Here is a 23,727-nt window from a genome sequence, read left to right as displayed (position 1 = left end):
ACAGCGTCCCCTCGCATAGCTCGCCATGCTTCGTGAATGGTGGCTTGCTGTGCTATTTTATTCTCCCACCACGCCCTAGTGGATGGTAGGGCATGAAATACCGCCTGTCGGCACATGTCGGCTCAAAAAATATACATGAAAAACTCATGTTGAACGTCGACCTAAAAGCTTGATTTGATCTTCAGACCCTGTTGACCTTACCCATGTTGACCTAGGGCTTGTCGACTCAATGCATGTCGATCTGATGATGGTATACCCAAAAAGACATATTTTGTCCAAAATTATTGGGTATGTGTCTGTAAAGCATTAGGTTGTGAATCAAAGGGTTGGCAGCATCAGGTGTGGTATGAGTGGCCGATGGTCAGGATCTCAACAGTCAGTCTATAGACATCGGAATCCCGGCCGCCAGTACCATGACAGGAGGGCTGTGCTCGCCACAGGTTCTATTCCCTCGATGGGGGGTCTCTGTTACAGTTGGAGGATGTCGGACACATTAAGTACAATGAGGCACTATGGCTTGAAAAACGTTATCGTAATTATATCATATGTATCCTTAAGCAACACTTACAGAACAGAAGATTAAAAAGATTGGAGACAGCAGGATCTGCAACCTTAGATATTGTTAATGATGGATTTGATTTCAGCTGGCTGTCTGCATCCACAATGAGGCTATGGTGACAGGCCATTTTCCCAAGCCTGACAAACACGCCACATGAAATCACTCTGCTCAATCTCTGATAACATGGGGTAAGGACACTTGCTATGGTTTTTGCCTTCTATTGTATTAACCCCTTGATAGGCTTGTCCTGTCCCAGAAAAAAAAAACACCAATCAGGGCAAGTTTGTACTGCCCGAGAAAAACCCACCATAGAACTTTAGGGCAGCCCCTCCCGTGTCACCTACCCCTAACCCCATTGTTCTCACCACCATCCAGTGCCGACTCCCCACCCCAGATTTTCCTGCCGCTGCCCCCGCCGCCATTCATAGCAGTGACCAGGCAGCAGGCTCGGGGGGGGGGGGGGGGGGGGGGGAGGCACTCGGGCGGCAGAACTTCCGCCGGTGCCTGCTACTCACGGCTGTGAATGGTGCAGCGGCATTGGAGCCCCGGCAATTTTTTTTTTTTTACTCACATTTGCATAATATCCATATTGATGGTATGCCCAAAAATTCCCACTCCTGCAGCGCGGCTCAGCCCAGAAAATTTTCGGGCATACCACCGAAGTGGTTAAATAGCTCAATGGAGTCACTAAGCCCAAGACTTTTACTTCACTACAAAACAAAGTGATGGCATAGACCAGGGGTGGCCAAACTGGTCCTCAAGATCTAACAGTTCCCGTTTCCACATCACCTACCTGGTGCACAGGTGTTGTCATTACTAACTGTCACATTTTCATACATGCTGCATTCATTCCTACTATAGATCCACAGGTTGTCTGAGACACATGGACTGTACTATATATACATAAAGTATAACATACATACATGCACATAGTTAAAAAGCCAGGGGCATGTCAGCACGATGACTAATCCCAGTCCAGATACCGCAGCTTTTTATCTGCTATTTGCTCAAATGTCAACTATAATTTTGGTGTGAAAGGAAGAACATGACAGGGGGGGCTAAAATACTTCTCATATGTGCAAATAAAGCCAAGAAAAAGCAGACAACTCAACTCTCTCTGTATATGCTGCCTTACCAAAAAACATAGGCCAAATCTGACATTATAAGGAGTGTCAAATTAAATTAATTAAGATTACTTTTGGGCAAATAATACGAATGGGGGTTTACGTAATAAGATCATAGTCTGCAGGATGCCAGCCAATGATTTTGACATGACTGCCACTACACGAAAAAAAAACAACACACACTGTATTTTACTATCTGCAATGATAATTCTTAATAAACAAGTTTAAGGCCAAACAGATAACTACTAAGCACTAAAGATTCAGCTTGTATAACCCAGAATGATTACAAGGATGAATAATACAGATTAACTAAACGGCAGAAAATTATCTGGAAGCAGACAATCTAATACAACGTCCTGCTGCCCATCTTGTCTCATACCCACCATCTGCCCAATCAACACAGAGAATTACCCTCAACCCCCTTACCCACAATCAGATAAGATTAGAGACAGCGCAGAGAAGTCACTCAGCAGTTGTGTGTGGCAGAAGCTGTGCGTTCACTAATAGGATACATCAGACTAACAGACATCCTGATAGAAAAGCTAACATCATGTGATTAATGTTCCTATGAACACAACTGCTTATCATACACCGATGACTACAAATTGTATAACATTGGAAAACTTGTGCTTCTTCTATGGTCAAATCAATAAAAATAAATAAAACCACAGCGGCCAATTCAATTAGTCACGGTCTGCATAGAGAAGGGCAGCAGCAGTAAATGCTATTCTATGCCCTTACCCTTTCACACCCACCTGCCTTATTGGGCATTATTATTATTACTATGTAGCATCAGGCACTTTGGGAGAGATTCAATTATTTGAGAGAACGTACACATGCAGAAATTTTGCTGAGCGATGCTAGATTGCTCAGCACACAGCGATCTAGTCAAATCGCTTAGAAAATGGAGGGAGAATAGAAGGTATTTGTTTCCTGACACGGCGCCCATCGCATCGTATACCATAAGACTAAATAAGGTATACTATGGTATGCGATGCGATGTTGTACAATAAAAAATTGTGTGGCATTGTATGCCATAAAATGGCATACGATTTTTTATTGTACAAGCACCCTGATGGGTCCTTACAATGTTAAATGCCCCCCACTATCAACGCCAACCCGAAGCGTGGCGAGCGCAGTGAGCCCGTGAGGGGCGGCGGTACGCATCCTCCGACCTTTTCATACCCCCACTATCCACGTCAGCGTGGAGCTGATTTTATATAGTGTGGCGAGCGCAGCGAGACACCGAGCCCGAAGCGTGGCAAGCGCAGCGAGCCCCGCGGAATACATGTAAAGTAATACGCGTGCGCTCGCAACACTATCTAAAATCAACACCACGCCGATGTGGATAGTGGGGGTATGAAAAGGTCGGAGGACGCATACCGCTACGCTCGCAACGCTTCGGGTTCGCGTTGATAGTGGGGGTGGCGTGGGGGTGCATTTAACATTGTAAGCACCCATTAGGGTGCTTATACAATTAAAAATTGCATCGCATCGCATGCGGCTATATGGCATAAGATGCCATAAGATGGAAACAAGTACCGAATAGAATAGTGTGCCCAAAGCAAGGCAAGCGCAGCAAGCCACGCAAGGGGGCGCGGTGCACCAATGTCAACATTCGGGACACAAAAAAACCATGTCGACTTTTTGATTGTTGACCTAAGCCCATGCCAACCCTTAAGTGGTGAACCCTATGACCCATTCTCCCTCCTGCAAGCAGATATATGCATACAGAAGAGCCTTGTGCCTGGTTAGGAGTACCTTACCTACAGCGCAGCCCAGCACTCCGAGAACCACTTAACTCAGCAAATCCAAAGCTTAAGGGAAGGTTGGTGGCCCAGAACCAATTAAAACTGTTTATGGTCAATGCAATACGCAAAACAAGTGCTCGTGATGCGTAAACAGTTCAGAATGTTCCAACACATTGGAAAACATGTGGATTTGTCAAAATAGCCACCAATCCGTGTGCATTTGTCAGAAACAAAGCCAAATTAGACAGATTTTGGTCCGTTTCCGACAATCTCAATGAGACTTAAAAAAAAAAGTTGGATTGAGGAGATGAGGAGGGGAGGGCGGCGTCAGTCGAGCAGCAGCAACAGCCAAATCAGACAGTCGGATCCATTCCTATTTTGAATAGGTATTGTCGGATCCATTCCTATTTTGAATAGGTATTGTCGGATCCATTCCGACACATGCATGTGGGAATGGATCAGACTCCAATTTTACAGACCCCGCACTGGTAGACGCTCAGTTACTGTAGTTTAGTGTTATCACTCAGGTGTGGGGGAAGGGAGGGGTAATCCTAAATAAGAAAATAATGAATCGTTTTCTTAGCACACTGAATAATATCAGTAACCAGATTTAAAAACCACATGGTAGTAGGATTCAATAAAATTCATCACTTGTTGTACATAGTTCTGGCTTCTTACCACTTTAGTATTTTCACTGGCGTGCCGCTCTGGGTTTTAGGACATTCGTCTGACTAATGACTGTCGGAATCCCGACTGTCGGGCACACCCTGGCGAGCCACACCCCACAATAGATACAGCAATAGGGTCCCCCGATAATCAGAAGCCTTGACGGATGGCTTGGGGGGCTTACCCATGTATATGCAAATATATGTAACAATGAAACAATGATCTTTGAATCCTATACCATGCGGTTTTTAAATCTGATTACAGATATCATTCAGGGGTAGATGTATGAAGCAGCAATAAGGGAGAAGTGATAAAGTGCCTGGTACTTGATCACTGGCCAATCCGCTCCTAACTGTCCCCTTTTACACCAAAATCCCGGATTTTGGTCCATTTACACCGTGGTGCCAATCCGCAGTCTAAAGGGGGGGCGGCGCTTGGAGATAATATAATCTACAAGCGCCGAAACCACCAATCACCGCACCCGGACCACCATGCTGGGGGCAAGAACAACACCAAGGTAAGCTGCTGGGCTGCTCCGAGCCACCGTCTGCGAGGTGAATGGATGCCGCACACCTCCTCCCTGCCTCTGTCCTCACAGTACACCGAACACAGTGGAGCTGTACGCGCCCCCTGCCCAACCTCCATGTGTGCACCCATTGTTGTGAGCGGGAGCCAGGTCCTGCCCGTGTTCTACCCTGGTCAGGACCTGGGTAGAAGTCCCGAGTAAAGGACACGAGTTAACCCCTTTTACACCACCGCTGACCCGTGTCCACAAGTGAAAAATCCCAGTTTTTGCGGTGGTGTAAAAGGGGTAATACATAACAGTCATGAGCTGATTGGCCAGTGATAAAGTACAAGGCACTTTATCATCTCTCCTCCGTTATCACTGCTTCAAACATCTACCCAGTGGCGTAACTATAGCTCCGCAACCCCCGCAGTGGCGGGGAGGCGCAGAGAAAGTTTGGGCGCTGGGGGTCTGCTGGGCTATAGTTACCCGCTGCTGTCTGCCGGTACCTGCCTGTCGTGCCGTCACAGTCCTGTCTCTCCCAGCGCTGGCTCCGCAAAATGGGTAGTTACGCCAGTTAGTTGTGCTGGGGGAAACTATTTGTATTGGGGGGGGGGGGGGGGGGGTAAAATACTGGAATAATATTAAACAGCTCTTATTCATTATAATGTGGAATGGTAGGATTAACCAATTTCAGGATCCAGGAAAAAATTACAACTAAAGAACAGGTATCAGTATACATCTCTCATCTGTAATCACTGTGAACAAAGTTATGTAGCGAAAATATGAGGAAGTCTGAAAGAATTTTCAGACTTTAGCACTAAACCTACAAACCTTATATAAAACCGGTACGGATAACATTTACAACCTTATAAGTAAATGTTTTGTATGCTGACAAAAAAGAAGATATTTAAAATAAAACTGTGGAAATACACATTTTCTTCCTATAATAAAATTAAAGTACAATTTACAAAAGGGGTGTGGTCAGGGGCGTGGCCAGGGGAGCGGTCATATGACACAAGGGGGAGTGGCTACATGACAAGACTTTATGCCCCCAGTGCTACACATATATGCCCCACGGTGCCAGATATGCCCCCAGTGCCACACATATATGCCCCACGGTGCCAGATATGCCCCCACAGTGCCACACATATATGCCCCACGGTGCCAGATATGCCCTCACAGTGCCACATATGCCCCCACAGTGCCACACATATATGCCCCACGGTGCCAGATATGCCCCCACAGTGCCACACATATATGCCCCACGGTGCCACACATATATGCCCCACGGTGCCACACATGCCCCCACAGTGCCACACATACCCGGATAAAATAAAACTGTGGGAATACACATTTTCTTCCTATAATAAAGTACAATTTACAAACAGCTGAAAAAGAATGAAGACATCAGACTCAACTGCACAACACATTTAATAGGACGAGAGCCCCCGATTCATGCACCTAAACACTGCATCATTACCTAGCTAAACACCAATGGATGGATGGATAGTTGTGCTTATACGTTTCCATACCCTAGCAGAATTTGTGATTTTCTGGCCATTTGTCAGAGAATATGAATGATAACTCACAAACTTTTCTTTCCCTCATGGTTAGTGGTTGGGTAAAGCCATCTGTTGTCAAACAACGGTGTTTACTCCTTTTAGATCATAATGACAACAGAAACTACCCAAATGACCCTGATCAAAAGTTTACATACCCCAGTTCTTAATACCATGTATTGCCCCTTTTAACATCAATGACAGCTTGAAGTCTTTTACAGTAGTTTTGGATGAGGCTTTTTATTTGCTCAGATGGTCAAGCCAGTACAGCTGGTATGGAGTAGCAGTACATAGGCAAAGATCTTTGCGAAAGCCGCCGATAGATGTAGGAGGGGAAACACGTCAGTTTTTTATTTTCTTGCCATCCAACAAAACACTGGCCGGCACACGGGAGTCTGGACTAGGGATGCCAATCCCGGGGCATTTTTTCAATCCCGGGAATCGGGATTGAAAAAAATGCTCAATCCCGGGATTCCGGGATTGGCATCTCTAATCAGTTCAGGCAAAAAAAAAATGCTACAGAGAAGCCCTGTCCCCCCCGCTACAGCCGCCGCGCACATTCATTTACTCACAAGTCACAACGGCGGCCGGGAGCAGGGCAGACAGGGCAGGAGGCGTCAGCGGCGGTAGGCGGCCGGGAGCAGGGCAGGAGCAGGAGGCGTCAGCGGCGGTAGGCGGCCGGGAGCAGGGCAGGAGCAGGAGGCATCAGCGGCGGTAGGCGGCCGGGAGCAGGGCAGGAGCAGGAGGCGTCAGCGGCGGTAGGCGGCCGGGAGCAGGAGGAATCAGCGGCGGTAGCAGCAGCAGCAGAGCCGCCCGGAGGGCGGGCGGCCGACGCTGCCAGGTCCGGTCCAGGTCAAAGATGATTCTGGAGCGGGTATGGGCAGTCCGACCTGCGCAGCGTGATGGTCAGAGGTCACGCTGCGCAGGTCGGACTGCCCATACCCGCTCCAGACTGCAGTCTGGGGATCAGGAGTGCTGCACGACGATCCCCCCCAGACTCTTGCAGCCTGCTGCTGCCTGTCACACTCACGCGGCTCCGGCGTCCTCCTCCGCGCTTAAGATGGCGGGCGGGGGAGCAGCTGAAGGGGCGGACTGTCATGACACATTCTGAGGCTGCGCCGCGTGACCTCTGACGTCACGCAGAGCACGCAGCGCTCAGCCCGCCCCGCTCAGCCGCGTAGCGCGGCAGCAGCATCTCTCTGCAGAACGGAGCCTCTGATGGCGGCGCAGGTAACATACATAATTAAAGGTACAGCAAATCCCGAAATCCCGGGATTGGGGACTACAATCCCGGGATTCAAATCCCGCACATTTTGGCCTTAAATCCCGGGATCCCGCCGATCCCGATCCCGGGATTGGCCTCCCTAGTCTGGACTAAACACCAGGGTATCGTCTTCAACTATCGAGGTACTCTGGCATCAATCTAGCTCGCTGTAGCTACTATTCAAGTTTCACCTGCCCCGACTCTGTGATCCAGCCACTTATACCCCATTCTCACTGCAGGCAAATTCCCCGGTCTAGTGTAGACCCGGATGATTTGCCCTATAACATGGGGTTTTTTTTTTTGCAGTGTGCACGGGTCACATACCCGGATCTCATAGATGGGTAAACCCTTCTTTTTACCCATGTTTGAGATCTGGGTATGCAGACACGGGTTGACCTGTTCTCACTGCATAAAAACCCATGTTAAAAGGCAAATTACCGTGTAGAACTTCTTCACCCGGGAATTTGCCTTGCAGTGAGAACGGGGGTCAGTCCTTGCAGTCCCCTGCATTTCAATGCCGGGTAAAAGCCGTGTATTTCTCACTCGCTGTGAGAACACGGTATTAATTGGAGGAATGTTAACACTAACAGATTATTAAGTCTGCTCCATCGTTACCATCATAGACTGCACCAAATTCCAACTTAATAACTGTGCATTAAGTTAAAAACAACTAATGGTTTACCATCTACTAATCAACTGAGTATCAGTGGACCACTGATCAGGCTTTTACAGCCAGAAATTTTTTGTATTTTATAGTTTTTGTATTTTTTTTTTTATTTTAATCTTATTCAACGTTTTAAAATATTTTTTTCTGCTGTATCGGCCGGTACATATTATTGCAGTTAATAAATGTAATGTTATTGCTATGTATACTGATTTAATTAATATAAAATGTTATATTGAAAATAATTTATTTCGACTGGCTTATATTTTAAACTTATCTGTTCATAGCGCTATCTTTATATTTTTTCTTTTCTCTTCTCGTGGACCAGAGAGTAGCTGCCAGGAAAAAAAGAGACAGGAGCCCTACCATGAAGTGGGAGCTTAGAGCTTGCAGTACTGGATCTATTATGTTTGTGTATTTATTATGATAGGTTTAACCTTTTCCTGACCACTTATTTAATATAAATGTTTAAAGCAGCCTATACTATAGACCAGGGGTGGCCAACCGGTCTGAGGTAAAGAGCCGAAAAATATCGGCAATCAAGCCAAAGAGCCGACATCATGAGCGCGCGACAAAAGGGGTGTGGTCAGGGGCATGGCCAGGGGAGTGGTCATATGACACAAGTGGGAGTGACTACATGACAAAACTTTATGCCCCCAGTGCTACACATATATGCCCCACGGTGCCAGATATGCCCCTACAGTGCCACACATATATGCCCCACGGTGCCAGATATGCCCCCACAGTGCCACACATATATGCCCCACGGTGCCAGATATGCCCCCACAGTGCCACACATATATGCCCCACGGTGCCAGATATGCCCCCACAGTGCCACACATGCCCCACGGTGCCAGATATGCCCCCCCACAGTGCTAGGTATGCCCCAGTGCTACACATATATGCCTCACGGTGCCAGATATGCCCCCAGTGCCACACATATATGCCCCACGGTGACAGATATGCCCCCACAGTGCCACACATATATGCCCCCACACAGGGCCGGCGCCACCACTAGGCAAATCTAGGCATTTGCCTAGGGCGCCGGCCACTGGAGGGCGGCATTTTGCCCCTCCCCCCCCCCCCTGCCGCCCGGGTACCTGTCCTACGGCGCTGTGTATTTAAATCTGGCGGCGGAGGCAGCGGGGGTCCCTGCAGTCCATTAGAAATAACGAGCGCTATCCGCCGGGCTATGCGGAAGCGCTTCTGTTGTGAAAACACTGGCAGCACGGCGCACGCTGATCTCAGCCAATCAGCCAGCTGCCAGTGTTTTCACAACAGAAGCGCTTCCACATAGCCCGGCGGATAGCGCTCGTTATTTCTAATGGACTGCAGGGACCCCCGCTGCCTCCGCCGCCAGATTTAAATACACAGCGCCGCAGGACAGGTACCCCCCTTCCCCCCCCCGGCACCGGGGCGCCCCCACCCCGACTCGCCTGGGGCGCTCCAGTGCCAGGTATGTCCCCACAATGCCACACATATGCCCCCACAGTGCTAGTTATGTGCCCAGTGCCAGATATGTTACCACAATGCCACATATGCCCCCCCCCCAGTGCTAGTTATGCCCCCAGTGATAATTTCCCAGCAGCAGCACTCACCATTGTTGCTGCTGCTGCCGGGTGGGGAGAGGACAGTCTGGCGTCCCCCTGCAGTCCTGTCACGTCGCAGAGGGGAGGAGAGCACACCACGCGTCTCCTTCCCCTCTCACTTCCCTGTGACTGGGCAGTCCACCAATCAAATCTCGCGGGCCGGCTCCTGATTGGCTGCCGGCCCGCAAGCTGTCATTGGCGGGCGGCCAAGTCACAGGGATGCACAGTGAGGGATAGGAGAGATGCGCGATGCGCGCTCTCCTACCCTCGGGAACCGGCAGCGGGTGATGGGGGACGGACGGTGGGCGCCGCGTCGGGCAGCAGTGCGAGCAGGAGCCGCACTTTAGAAGGGGGAGAGCCGCATGCGGCTCGAGAGCCGCGGGTTGGCCACCGCTGCTATAGACCATCTGTACTGATAAATAGTAATACTGTATTCCATACAGTGTCCAGTGCATAAAAAGACCAATTTTCAGGGCTGTTACAGCTCCCCTAGACTCACGTACTTACTCCAATGCATTGCAGTGTTAGGAGATTTTGGATTACGTTTGGAAACCCCCCTCTAAAAATCCTGCGTTTGCCACTGCAGTAACCCAGTGAAACTGTTAGAATATTAAAACAAGTAGTAAACCACCAAGAACCAAAACCTCTCATGATTGAGGGTGCGGAAGGGAACGCAGGGTTACCGAGCCTGTGTCAGAGAAAACTTTTCAATGATAAGTGACCAAAACTCCTATTTTCTCTATCAGCGAGGTTGGTGGGGCACTGGACCATTCAACAGACTACCCCAGGGGAGGGAACGCTTAGACTGCAGAACCAGGGAATACACCACCAAAAGAGGGCATCACTTGAGGCAAAAACATGAGGCTGGTAAAAACGCAAGGACAGATGATCAGTTAGCTGCAGACAGGCCTGTCGAAACCAGTGTCAGACTGCCCAAATCATCACCATATCTCTACTTGAATGAGCTCACAGTCGGTCAGGTGCTGGTTGCCCCACACTAATATAGGCTTCAGTGAGGTCCAAGTGGATCCAATGCGCAGTGGTCTACTTTCTACCTGGCCAATCGTATTTATTTGTGAAGGACAATCAGAGAACACACACACAAAATCCACACATTACCATCTATCTAGAAGAGATGCATAGCAGAATTCTAACATGCCCTACTCCAAGAGGCACCAAAAAAAAAAACATTGAGTAGTTACCACAGCCATCGACTTTATGGATGAAGCAACACTCTTAGGCGCTTGTAAAGGGATATAATGTCTGTGGTCACTTGAACTTGTGAGATGCTGGCAGTCACACTTCCCATTCATCAGCGCCTCATTCACAGACTGCACTCACTGCTGTTAGGAGTTATTGATTGATTAAATTTAAAGCAGCCCCTTAACTGTCACTTATAAGCAGACAACCATTTAGCTGTGATGCAGACAAGGAAATACAGCAAGAAGGCAGCAGATACAGATTATATTATACTGGGGAACAACTTAACAGCAGCATGGTGACAGCAGGGGTAGTAGTGTTTGAAAGAGGCAAGAGAGTTTAATTAAATCCAATATGTTCAGGAAAGCCAGTCAGAGTTGATCTAAAACTAATGTAGGAATACTAAAGGATAAATTTGTTTACAGCGGCCAAGTGCAGATTATCTACTCTGATGAAACAAAGGGAAGTATTCAATGCTCTTTTGCGAGCTGTGACAGGCGATTGCAACTGACCCCCTTGCACACGCCATTTCCACCACCTAAGCAATCCAGTGAGATCCTGAAATCGTCCCATGTGCGGAACCCCTTAGTTGCTTTCATTCCTCTGGACTCTCCTCGGTCCTGCCCCTACTCAGTCTCTTCCTCTAATCACGTTGGGAAACTTCCCCATGTTCCTCTGTCCGTTTCTCACCCCCTAGTTTAGCCATACAGTATCTTTTATTCTTCCACCCTAATTTGTCTCCCCTATTTTTAGGGATTACAGTGCCTACCTCCTCTGCAAGTGCTGACATTAGTTGCTGTGGGCAGGAGTTGTGCAAGTTGGGTTCCGAGTGCAATGTTCATTTTTATCAATTATATATTGGTCGTTACAGAGGGTCATACACAGACTACGCTTTTACTTTTCACTGTAGTAATCCCACATCACACACCTGGGAAGGTTTACACTACCCACCCAGACTAAAGACCCCCCCATACACCAGAACAACATTGGACCCAAACGTTCAATGTACAGTACATGATGCACAGTCCCACAGCACACTGTATGCACCACTCCCACAGAAAAACGGTTTTCTGTAAGAAACTGCAAATGTGGCCCTCAATGTAGCTGCATGCAAAAGTTACATAATTATTCTACACAGCCATGTTTCAGAATTATTGTACTTGCATACACAAGTATTTAAAACAATATACAAATAAGCCTTGTACACGATGATGCAAATTTGTGTTTATTAATTAGAATGTTAAAAGGCCTTATCCACTTTATACTAATCCTCTCTTTGTAGCAAAGTCTCATGACCAAGGTCAGAAAGCTATGATTACTTTAAAGGATAATGCTATATTAAAAAATATACACTTCCATTAAATATATTAAACCTACACATTCACATCTGGCAATAAGCCATGGTACAAGGGAACCTTCACTTTGAAAACCCTGTATTAAATGGCATATTTTAGTATTAGTAATAGGCAGGGTAACCAGAGGCATTTCAACCCCTATAGTACAGTATGTGTTATTGTGGCTGTCAAAAACCACACAGGTGTTGATTTGCTTTTCACTATTGTGCTGATAGCGATATTACAAGGTAGGCAACCTTGAGTAGAAGCAACACACCTCAAACCATCCATGTAGACATCAGTGCATAGTTGATATTATTGATTATTATAATATTGTTATTCTGTAGAATAGACACTGCCGTTTACCAACTTGACCCCATTTTTCATGTGCACATCTTCTGTAGGGGAACAATTGCATTTGCTTGGCCTCCAGTACTACCACGAACATGTAGAAATCCACCAGCTCTTCTACATGGATGACAAAGAATACTTCAAACCCAAAAAGTCTACAACAGAGCTTGTCATCTTCCCACCACCCACAGTAATCTCAAATCTCCCTCCCTGTCAATAACTGCAATGTTGACACTTTCCCAGGTCTGCTAAGGAGGTGTACACTGGACCATGCACTTTGGTTGCTCCTCACAGACTCTCCTGTTGACCCCACATTAGATTCAGTACATCACCACAAAAGGTCATTTTCTTACCCAAAAATGCTTCCCCACTATCACCTCCTCCTATTCTGTATTCCTTTCACCAATCCATCCTAAATGTCACAGCAAAACAGATTTTCCTCTCCGGTCATCAGATATCTGCAACACTGGCTCCACTCGATCTCCAGAACCCAAATCGCTCATTATCAGAATTTACAGGCCCACCAAAAAGTGGGAATTGCAACAGATATTTCAGATATCTGCTGAGGTCCCTTGCTAGATACATTCAGGGGATCTATAAATGTGCAGATATACCCGAAAAGTGGTGTTTACAATGGATAATTGACTTTGGTAAATAATGCCTTGTTAGAGCTTACCCTACTCTCGTGTACACTACTGACTTTTAATTGAACTGTAAATGCTTTGAGAGATTCAGATTTTATATACTTTGTGCGTCCTTATTTTACGCATGACCTGATTTTCTAGCTGTCTGGCACGGTGGAGCACTGCATCTACGTCAGCAATAGTATTTGGAAATGTGGAATAATGGTTCTGTGTCATTGTCCAGGACCTCTTCTACCCCAGCCATACCGCAAATGCCGGAGTCATACCCGGAATTAGGACATTGGTCCACTCCAGGAGCAACCAGACAAGCTCCGATGCCGACCTGGCTTATTGCCAGGTCGGTGATGTCACAAGGGGGTGGGGTGGAGCGATGGCGAGTCATTGAGGGACAGAAGGCAATGCTTGGAGCAGACAACGCTGCCTCCTCCATACTTTGAATGGGATTAGGGTCGCTCGACCTGGGTTACTCAATCACACCGCACCATGCCCCGGGTACATCCCGATAGCAACCCTGGTAGCTAGCAGGGTTGGAATGCTGGTGCATGTCTCCCTGGATTTTGGGCTAAGACTCATTCACACCAGCACTACACCTGGGTTGTTCTCAGGGCCAACATGGGAACAAAGGCTGGTGTGAATGGGGTATAACAATTCATCCCTGCCCAAATTGTTGCATGTAGAATACACTAAATTCAGTTCTACAATTGAACATCATCATCTTGAGTAAGTGCAGATACAAAACAAAAAGAACATTGCTTTGAGTTTATTTCTGCTCTAACCAACCAGCATATCATAGTTTAGATTTCACACAATCGTCTCTCCTTCCTTCCCATCAAAATTCTTGCAGGTGCTGAGAGGTGATTAGTCAGTGGGATAAGAAGGAAAATCGAGTGAATGTACCTAATGATGTGAGGCAGCAGAATGAGTCAGACAAATAGGATAACCTGCTGTGTGGCCATTTACAACATTACAGTATGTAAGAGCCGACAGGTGCCAAGCGGAAATGCCGAAGAGCTTTAATACATTATAATATGAAGGAAATACATTTGAGAACTGGAGTTAGAGAACAATTTTTGCAGACTCCAATGGATGATACTACGGAAATCTAAAGTAAGAGGCAACATGTTAATGAAGCAGAACCACATCAGTAATGGGAGGCATTATAAGCTCTGCAATTAACAGGACTTCAAACAAGTTAATGTTTGTTATAATATATAAACCAAAGCACAAATAACATAGAAGGCAAGATAAAAGCCAAGAAGACTTATCAGACGTCTATCTGCAGGAGAGAATGGATGCAACAAGTTTTTCTCCTGGATCCCAGGCTGGCAAGCTCCCGTTTACTTCATACCCCAGTGGGGACAGAGCCTCGTTTTAAAGAATACAGGAGTCACCATGGTGCTCTCAAGTCTAAAAGGTTAATCTTATTCATCCTTTCAAAGGACTTAAAAGAGGAGGCTTGACGGATATGGATAATGAAGCAGAAAAAATACATGAGAGAGGGCAGCCTAAGACCAAACACATTAATGCCCGCCTGACAAATATAGTTCACAACTAGTACAAAAGGACACAGTCCCAAACCTAACGAGCCAAATAAATCACAACAGGACAGATACAAGCAGGCCCTTCTTTATGAGGCAAACCCCCTCATCATAAAGCAGATCTATAAAACAGGGCAATAGAAGACTGTGGTTCAAGTTCACTCTAATCCTACACAATCAACAAGGAGAATCCTTCCACAGCTACAGTGAAATGTTCAGCAGTAAATACGTTAGACAGAATACAAACCCGCATAGATCAAGCATAGAGGGCCTGACATAGTTGTGTGCTAATCCAATGTTCATGCAAGTGAGCCATTATTTGTGGTGTGTGCATGCCTCACAGCTGCGATAACATGTGCAGGACTGAACTGCGATTAAGGTCACAGTGATGATAATTCCTTTGCAAGCAATTGACAGGAATCAGCTGTTTTTTTAGAAGATACAGGAGGGTGGCAGCAAAAATGCAGGTGCGTTGTTTACAGGGGTGGATCGCTCACTGGCTGCGACACTTTATCAAGTAATCCGCATGTCAGTTGTGGCAGCTATACTTATACCCCTTTCACACTGGGTCGACCTGGTAATTGGTGACAATGAAAGGGGTTACCAGGTCCAGCAAACCAGTAGCAACACGGCAATACGAACCGGTAAAAAAGAAGGGTACTTACCAGTTCATTGCCATGTTGCTGTGCGGTGTGAACGGGTTAATCGGGTCGAGCGACCCATTTACACTATGGAGGCGGCAGTGCTTGGAGCAGCGCCAGCTCTAAGCGCTGCCTCCTCCACCGATGATGCTCTGCCCGGCATGACATTAGTGAACCAGCAATATTGCCGGTACGCTGAAGCGATCGGAATAACTCAAAATGCAGGGTCGCATCGGGACTGAACCGTTTCAAAGTCCCAGTGCGACCCTGCATTTTGCGATGTGAAAGCGGTATAAGTGACCATAGACTCACTTATTAAGTCAATGGTTACATGGTTAAGTCAATAGGTCCACCACTTACGGTCGACAGTCAAAAGGTCAACAGGCAAGATGTCAACACATAAAAAGGGTCAATATGGCTAAAAGGTCAGCAAACCGCAATATGTCACCATAAAATAGGTTAAGAGTAATTTTTATGGGGCTTATTTGGTGTCTATGTGACCATTTTAGTGTACTACTTAGCTTGCCATGCGTCAGGCACTGTGACTCGCTACCCTCAGTACACCATTATAATCTCACTATATGACCACCTGGATAAAATAAATAAAAAAGTGAAACACTCATGTCAACCTTTTGACCGATCGACCGCATCCCTTCCTAGAGACCTACAGAACATTGCAGATTAACCCTGATAACCTCAGATATGGCAGAAACACATTAAACCATAGCACAAACAATATTTAATTAAAACATGTATTATTTATAAGAGTTCTTTAAAGCCATGCCAAATGGGGACTAACTGGACAAGACCTCGGAACGCCGGACTGAACCTCAAAACGCAGCATTCCGGAGCTTGTAATGTCCGGTCCAGGGGGTGTCTTGTCCTGGGGGATGCCTGTGATACTTTCACCATTGATATAGGGAAGGGGAGATTACAGCCTCCCCGTATGCTCTGGACTGTTCCATTTTTTTGCTACATGCCCGGACCATAAGTGGAGGCTTTATTCTCTCCCTGGTGACAGTTGTCACAAGCAGCCCCCCAGAAAGGACAGCCAACTCCCGGCCAGGACTATACAAGCTCCGGAATGACACAAATTGATGAATGGAGCCTGTTCGGTCCGGCAACCTGTCTAGTTCTGGTTTTCACCCATACCCCGCCAAATGCATGAATTCCACAGGAAACCCATATTATAAGCAATCCTCCCTACGGTGTGCCACACATGATGTGCCCTGCACTAAACACTGCTCCCAACGCCTGGGGTAGGACATGACAGTGTATGTACGCAGTGCTCCCAACGCCTGGGGTAGGACATGACAGTGTATGTACGCAGTGCTCCCAACGCCTGGGGTAGGACATGACAGTGTATGTACGCAGTGCTCCCAACGCCTGGGGTAGGACATGACAGTGTATGTACGCAGTGCTCCCAACGCCTGGGGTAGGACATGACAGTGTATGTACGCAGTGCTCCCAACGCCTGGGGTAGGACATGACAGTGTATGTACGCAGTGCTCCCAACGCGTGGGGTAGGACATGACAGTGTATGTACGCAGTGCTCCCAACGCGTGGGGTAGGACATGACAGTGTATGTACGCAGTGCTCCCAACGCTTGGGGTAGGACATGACAGTGTATGTACGCAGTGCTCCCAACGCTTGGGGTAGGACATGACAGTGTATGTACGCAGTGCTCCCAACGCCTGGGGTAAGACATGACAGTGTATGTACGCAGTGCTCCCAACGCCTGGGGTAAGACATGACAGTGTATGTACGCAGTGCTCCCAACGCGTGGGGTAGCGCATGACAGTGTATGTACGCAGTGCTCCCAACGCGTGGGGTAGCGCATGACAGTGTATGTACGCAGTGCTCCCAACGCGTGGGGTAGCGCATGACAGTGTATGTACGCAGTGCTCCCAACACCTGGGGTAGGACATGACAGTGTATGTATGCAGTGCTCCCAACGCCTGGGGTAGGACATGACAGTGTATGTACGCAGTGCTCCCAACGCCTGGGGTAGGACATGACAGTGTATGTAGCCAGGTGCATAGAGGGCAATTGTCTTCTATCAGAATCACAGGGCAGAAAAGGTCTACTTATGTTTAGGCATCTGCATTGCATTGCAGATACATAGACAAAATATTTGTCACATAAAAAACAAACATACAACTCTCAATCAGAATGCAGTAGTTATATATATATATATATACATATACATACATACATACATACATACATACATACACACACACACATATATGTATATACATATACACACACAGCCCGGGCTTCCCCTCGATGACCCCCAATATACTTCTATATACACAGATGCCGGCTTATCCTGCGCAGCTCTGCCCAGCACTAGTCCCCTGGATACCTGTGTCCGTTCCTGCCGCTCGGGGCTCCGGTCGGTGACACTGGCGGCGGTATAACGGCTCCCGGTCCCCCTCCCGCTGTGTGACACGCCGTACAGCTGGCTCCGGTGCCGCTGCTCTCCCCTCTCCCTGCTGTGCGTGATGCTGCTCAGCTGCTAGCTGACTCTCCTGCAGCCCCGGGATTACGGGAACGTCGCAGTCCAATCAGAGCGGCCGGGGCGGGGCCTGCTCAGGCACCTTTACAGGGGTTAAAAAACGCGGGAAGGGGACGGAGTCGTTCAGCTGCTGAGACTGGGAAATGCGTCCAACGCACACGGGCACCTGACCGTACATCTCAGCCCGCAGCTCAGGTGGACGCCGTGCAGAGGAGGAGGGTGTGTGTATCCGCTTATGGGATAGAGCCTCATTCTAGTCACCCTCGCACTCATCCTAATGTTCATTAGAGGAGGAGGTTTTTTTTTGTGTAAGGCATAAAAACCTAAAAAACATTCATTACAATATGTGCCCTGCTGCAACCGGTGCATGTGGTACCAGTGGGCAGCTGCAGCCGGTGCATGCGGTACCAGTGGGCAGCTGCAGCCAGTGCATGCGGTACCATCGGCCTGCTGCAACCGGTGCATGTGGTTCCTGTGCCCTGCTGTAACCAATGCATGCGGTTCCAGTGGCCAGCTGCACCCGGTGCATGTGGTACCAGTGGCCGGCTGCAGCGGGTGCATGCGGTACCAGTGTCCAACTGCAACCGGTGCATGCTGTTCCTGTGCCCTGCTGCAACCAATGCATGCGGTTCCAGTGGCCAGCTGCAGCTGGTGCACGCAGTACAAGCGCCCTAGTGTCCGGCTGCAACCCGGGACGTGCAGTACTAGGGATGTATTGTAAATGTGCTGGAAGAGGACCTAAGACGCATGGAGGTGGCATATCTTATGGGCATGTAGCTGAAGGGTTTGCATACACAGGGCCTGATTCCATAAGGATACCTAGCCACTCCTGGAAATTGGGAACAGCATCCATAGGTGGAGCTTATTACTTCAATTGTGCTTCTTCGTGACCTGTTGGTACGTTCCGATTTTCATGGGACAGTCCTTTTTTGGGGGCGGACTGTCTCACCCACAGGCAGCAGTGTGCTGGGGAAGGGGGGGTTGCGGCAGCAATGGGAGACCCCCTGCCACTCGCTGCTTTGCTTAGCAGAGCTGCAGTAATTAGATGCTATACCCAGAGGGGCTGGGGGCATGGCCAGCACCTCACAGAGCACTGCCCATGCCCCCATAGTGACGTAAAACCAGGAAATGGCCCATGGTCGTGGCATTGGGCCAAGGAGCCACACCACTTTAGCAGAGTCCACACGCATTGATGATGTTAGGGGTGTCTGGGACCACCACCCCAATGGCGTTATTCCAGATCCACAGATTATTACCCTATTTTTATAACGTGACGCACATGCACTGGACTTCTTTGGCTAAACCCAATCTTTTCTGAAAATCTTCTCATGGGAATAAGGCTTTGTTTTCCGATTACTAAATCCCCAGACAAGCCTATTACAGGATTTGGCAGAAAATAAAAGCCAGAGGTAAATTTATAATGAGAAAGAGTGAAGGCATCGAATCATGACGGCCAGCAAACTTGAAGACCGCGGTTTGAGAGACCCTGTTCTTATTTTAACCCATTTTTATTTGTGTATAAACATGGAGGTTGCATTTACCTGTGCATGGCACCATCAGTGGACTGCTATTGCGTCCAGTCTTGGGGTCCGGATTCATTTTTTTTTCTTCTGTGGATTTGTCGGACACACACAACCTTCTATATGGTCACTTGGGTACCTCTCATTTAGAAAGCACTTCTACACATCATGGCATCATTAGGACATTGTCACAATACAGGTTGAGTATCCTGTATCTGAAATATCAGAAATATTCCAAAAACTGTTATTTTTCAGAATATTTCAGGGTTTTTCTTCCCTGCCCTTTTTCTTATACTTAACACATCCCCCGGCATCCACGGCAGGCTTCAGGATCCTCTTCAGCGGCCTCACCGGTCCCAGGGGGTGCATTGCGCGAGTGACATCACCGTCGTGCCTGAAAACTCGCGCAATGCACCCCTGGCGGACACTGGATATCGAGGGACCAGCTAAGTATGTTTAAAAAATATATTCAAAAAATCTGAAAAATCCTGTATACAGTACGAAATGCTCGTGGTACGAGCATTTCGCATAAGGGTTACTCAACCTGTATAAACCAATTGATAATCCGCACTGATAAAGTGTTCACATAGCTCCTTATTCTGGTTCACTCACAAAGGCAAATTCCTTCTCAAATGGACAAAACCATGTGCCCCAATAACTCTCCCAAATCTAAATCTCTCTGCACATGTTACATCCCCCCCCCCCCCCCTGCAGTGCACATGGCTTTGTCCACTGGAGAAGGAATTTGCCTTTGCGCGTGAACCAGAATAATGGCCATACTACAAATGTTGGTGTGGTTTTAAAGGAAAGCTGGCATGTGTGTACCCAGCGATGTCTATAGCAACGGGAGACAGCATCGGCAAGGGCATATAAGTTTGATAACCCCCTAACCTTAATATTAACATTTTGACAATATTCTGTTAATGTCAACATTTTTAGCGGTGTGACATTTTGTGATACCATTTTTAACAGTTGTCAAGCTGACTGTATAGCATTGAGGTAGATGAATAGAGTTGATCTGTTATTTTTAGGTAAACTTGGGTGACCTTTTGGTGTGGTTTTATTTTTACAATTTGTTTGTTTCACTATACAGTATAAACACATTAAATGGAAATATGTATCCTAATATGCAACAGCAAACAAACCCCTAATTGTTTTAAGAAAATAAACAACATGCCATGGAATTTGTTTTGAGAAGCAAAGAAAAGAAATCAAAGTTGGCTTCCATAAAACCAAATCACATCATGACATAAAAATGGGTCTGATTATTAAGGTCAGGGGTGAATTAAGAGGAGTGGGCCAGTGTACAGCCTCCATCCCACTCACCCCTCCTCTCTAGCAAGCAGCGCAGTAGACTGAGCACAGTAGACTGCGCATGCACAGAAGAGCCGGGGAAATGGCTACAGCCGTTATTCTGGTGACTTGTACAGCAATGCTGCTGCAGACATGGGACTAGAAAGAGAACTATTGAAAAAGATAGGTGTATGGTGTGTGCTGCTCTGGCCCCAGTGAGCATTATACATACACCACTGCTTGATGAACAAAAATATTTGGGGGGGGGGGGGGGGGGGGTTATTCTGGTTTACACGATCGCATGTGAATTCACGTGCAAGTGCAATGTTTGTTATCTGTGCATGCATATTTCTGAGTGTTCGCCGGGTGCCCACACCCAACACTGCCAGCGTGCGGCGGCGGATTTGTTCATGGGCATTCCCATGCAAATCACCCAGTGACGCGGGGGGCGGGCAGCCAACATCACCGGATGGCAGCTGCCCAACTGGTTCCTGTGGAGTGTGCACGCAACCTGGAAGACTTTTTAATACCAAGTGCAATACTTTTATACGCGAATGCGGCTTCCTGTCCAGGAAAATTTACCAAGATGGGAGTTCTATTGAAGATGGGTTGTTGCCTGTAACCAATTAGATTCTATCAATTATCTTCTACAAGGTGTTAAATAAAAGAAGTACAATCTGATTTGTTGATATGGGCAACATCCCATCTTCAGTAGAAATCCCATTTTAGTACATTTACCCTAGAACAGGAGATGTGATACTGAAGACTCAACTTTTAAATTCCAACTGTGTTAAGTAATTATCATGTGATTTTCAGTTATCTAATAAATTCAAAAGGACAATTTTAAACACATCAGCTGATGTTTTAAAAATCAAAACATAAATCAATGTCAAAAGCATCCTTCTTAAGGGCTTATGTAATAACATCGTACAAAGCACAGACACAGACAAGCACAGACATATAGCAACTGACCCAATAGTTTTCTATATTACATTTATTAAAGCAAATAACTGTTACAAAAAGACAATAAATTGCATTGTATAAAATAAGCAGGTTATTTATCAAAGCTTGTAGAGATAAAATTGAGAGAGATAAAGTAGTTATTGAAAAAAATATTACCGTTTATGAGCTGCTTGGTTGGTATTTTATCTCACAATTTTATTTTTTACATAGTCTTAATATTAAGGGCGGTATTCAATGAGGCTGATTCGCCAGGTTTTTATGGCGATTTTGTGCTGTAAGGTGAATTTCTGACTAAAACGGTGAATCACCCTATTCAATGACCAGATGGCTAATACATTTCAAGGTTTTTTTGGCCATGATTCACTGAGTAGCAATCGCTATCTTTTTATGGTGAAGTGGAAGGTGAACTTTTAAAATAAAGTGTTTTGTTTTTTACAATTGGTGTCAAAAAATCTGGAATTTTATTCTGAGGAGGGGCATGCTATTTTTATTCATGTGCTGTAAGCACATGAATATATATTTAATTTAAAAAAAATATATATATATTTTTTTTTTACACAGACCAGCCAGCAGGGGGCCGGAGCCGAGCAGCTCATTAGATATTCATGTATTCACTTCACCCGATCATTACATATGCATGATCGGGTGTAGTGAATATACCCGGTCCTCTGCTGGCACCCCCGGGGGGCAGCCTGTGCTGCCTGGCACCCGGGGAGCCCACCTCCAACCCACAAACGTTCTGGAGCAGGCAGGGAGACTTCCATCTTCCTGCCTGCCACCGTCCTCAGGCTCCCTGCGGCGTTCGCCGCAGGAGCTCATATTCGCAGGTCAGGGGCAGCGAGCCCCTGACTCGTTGAATACCGGAGCCGGCGAGGCTCCGGAACGCGGCGACCAGTGGCGAATGTGCAGCGAATCCTAAACAGGATTCGCTGCACGTCGCCGGTATTCACATTGAATACCGCCCTAAGGCAGACGCTGATTGGCTGATATAGTCTCTTGCTGCTTTGAGAAATACACCCCTAAATACTTCTTTGAGAAATACACCCCAGCATCTTTTTCATTGGAGAAAAAAAAAAAAATCTGATACTAGATCTTTGTTTTAGGACAAAAACAATTCTTTAGTCAGATGAAAATGACATGGCGGAATTAAAGACTAATACCCCTTTCACACCGGCTATTTTGCCGGGTTGGCCCCGGAAACAACCCGGAACTAGCGTTGTTGTGAAAGGGTCCCGTGCCAAAATCCCGGGTTTAATGTACTAGGGTTTCGATTCTGCTAGCTAGGAAGGTTGCTCCCGGGACCTTCCCAAGATACAGGCCAGTGTGAAAGCTACTGACCCGGCTTCTACTCACCAGGTGACTGCTGGGGCGGAAGCTGGCGGGTCCTGGGAGATGAAGATGATGGGTGCTGTAGACGAAGCTGGGAGACTGCGGCAGCCAGGGTGCCAGACCTGGGGGATCCTGTCCGTGTGGGGGTGGGAGGGGTGCTAGTCTGGGAGGTCAGGGCTGTGGTGGGCGGGTGCCGGTATGGCCAATCCCAGGCGCATGCACACCCCCCGCATCCAACTCAGAGCTCCAAGCCAATCCTAGGCCGGCCCCGCCAGTATTGTCCCACTCACCCCGCCTCCTGACCCCCACAATAAGGGCAGTATTCAATGTGAATACTGGCGATGTGCAGCGAATCCTGTTTAGGATTCGCTGCACATTCGCCACTGCTCGCTGCGTTCCGGAGCCTCGCCGGCTCCGGTATTCAACGAGTCAGGGGCTCGCTGCCCCTGACCGGCGAATTTGAGCTCCTGCGGCGGACGCCGCAGGGAGCCTGAGGACGGTGGCAGGCAGGGAGATGGAAGTCTCCCTGCCTGCCCCAGAACGTTTGTGGGGGGGGAGGTGGGCTCCCCAGGTGCCAGGCAGCACAGGCTGCCCCCCAGGGGTGCCAGCAGGAGACCGGGTATATTCACTACACCCGATCATGCATATGTAATGATCGGGTGAAGTGAATATATGAATATCTAATGAGCGTCTCGGCTCCGGCCCCCTG

The 23,727-nt window shown here is 47.4% G+C and overlaps 1 protein-coding gene across 1 annotated transcript in view; it reads right to left on the bottom strand.

The window, feature by feature from the left end:
• Positions 1-17,897, bottom strand: part of FMN1 (formin 1) — a 164,692-nt gene extending 146,795 nt beyond the window's left edge. The window contains exon 1 of the mRNA XM_083167847.1: positions 17,761-17,897. The gene's annotated coding sequence lies outside the window, so the exon portion shown is untranslated. The remainder of the gene's footprint in view (positions 1-17,760) is intronic.
• Positions 17,898-23,727: the final 5,830 nt, after the last annotated feature.

The sequence above is a fragment of the Crinia signifera genome, chromosome 12, assembly GCF_055691185.1.
Source record: "Crinia signifera chromosome 12, ASM5569118v1, whole genome shotgun sequence".
Taxonomy (NCBI): Eukaryota; Metazoa; Chordata; class Amphibia; order Anura; family Myobatrachidae; genus Crinia; species Crinia signifera.
This window is presented reverse-complemented; position numbering and strand designations above follow the sequence as displayed.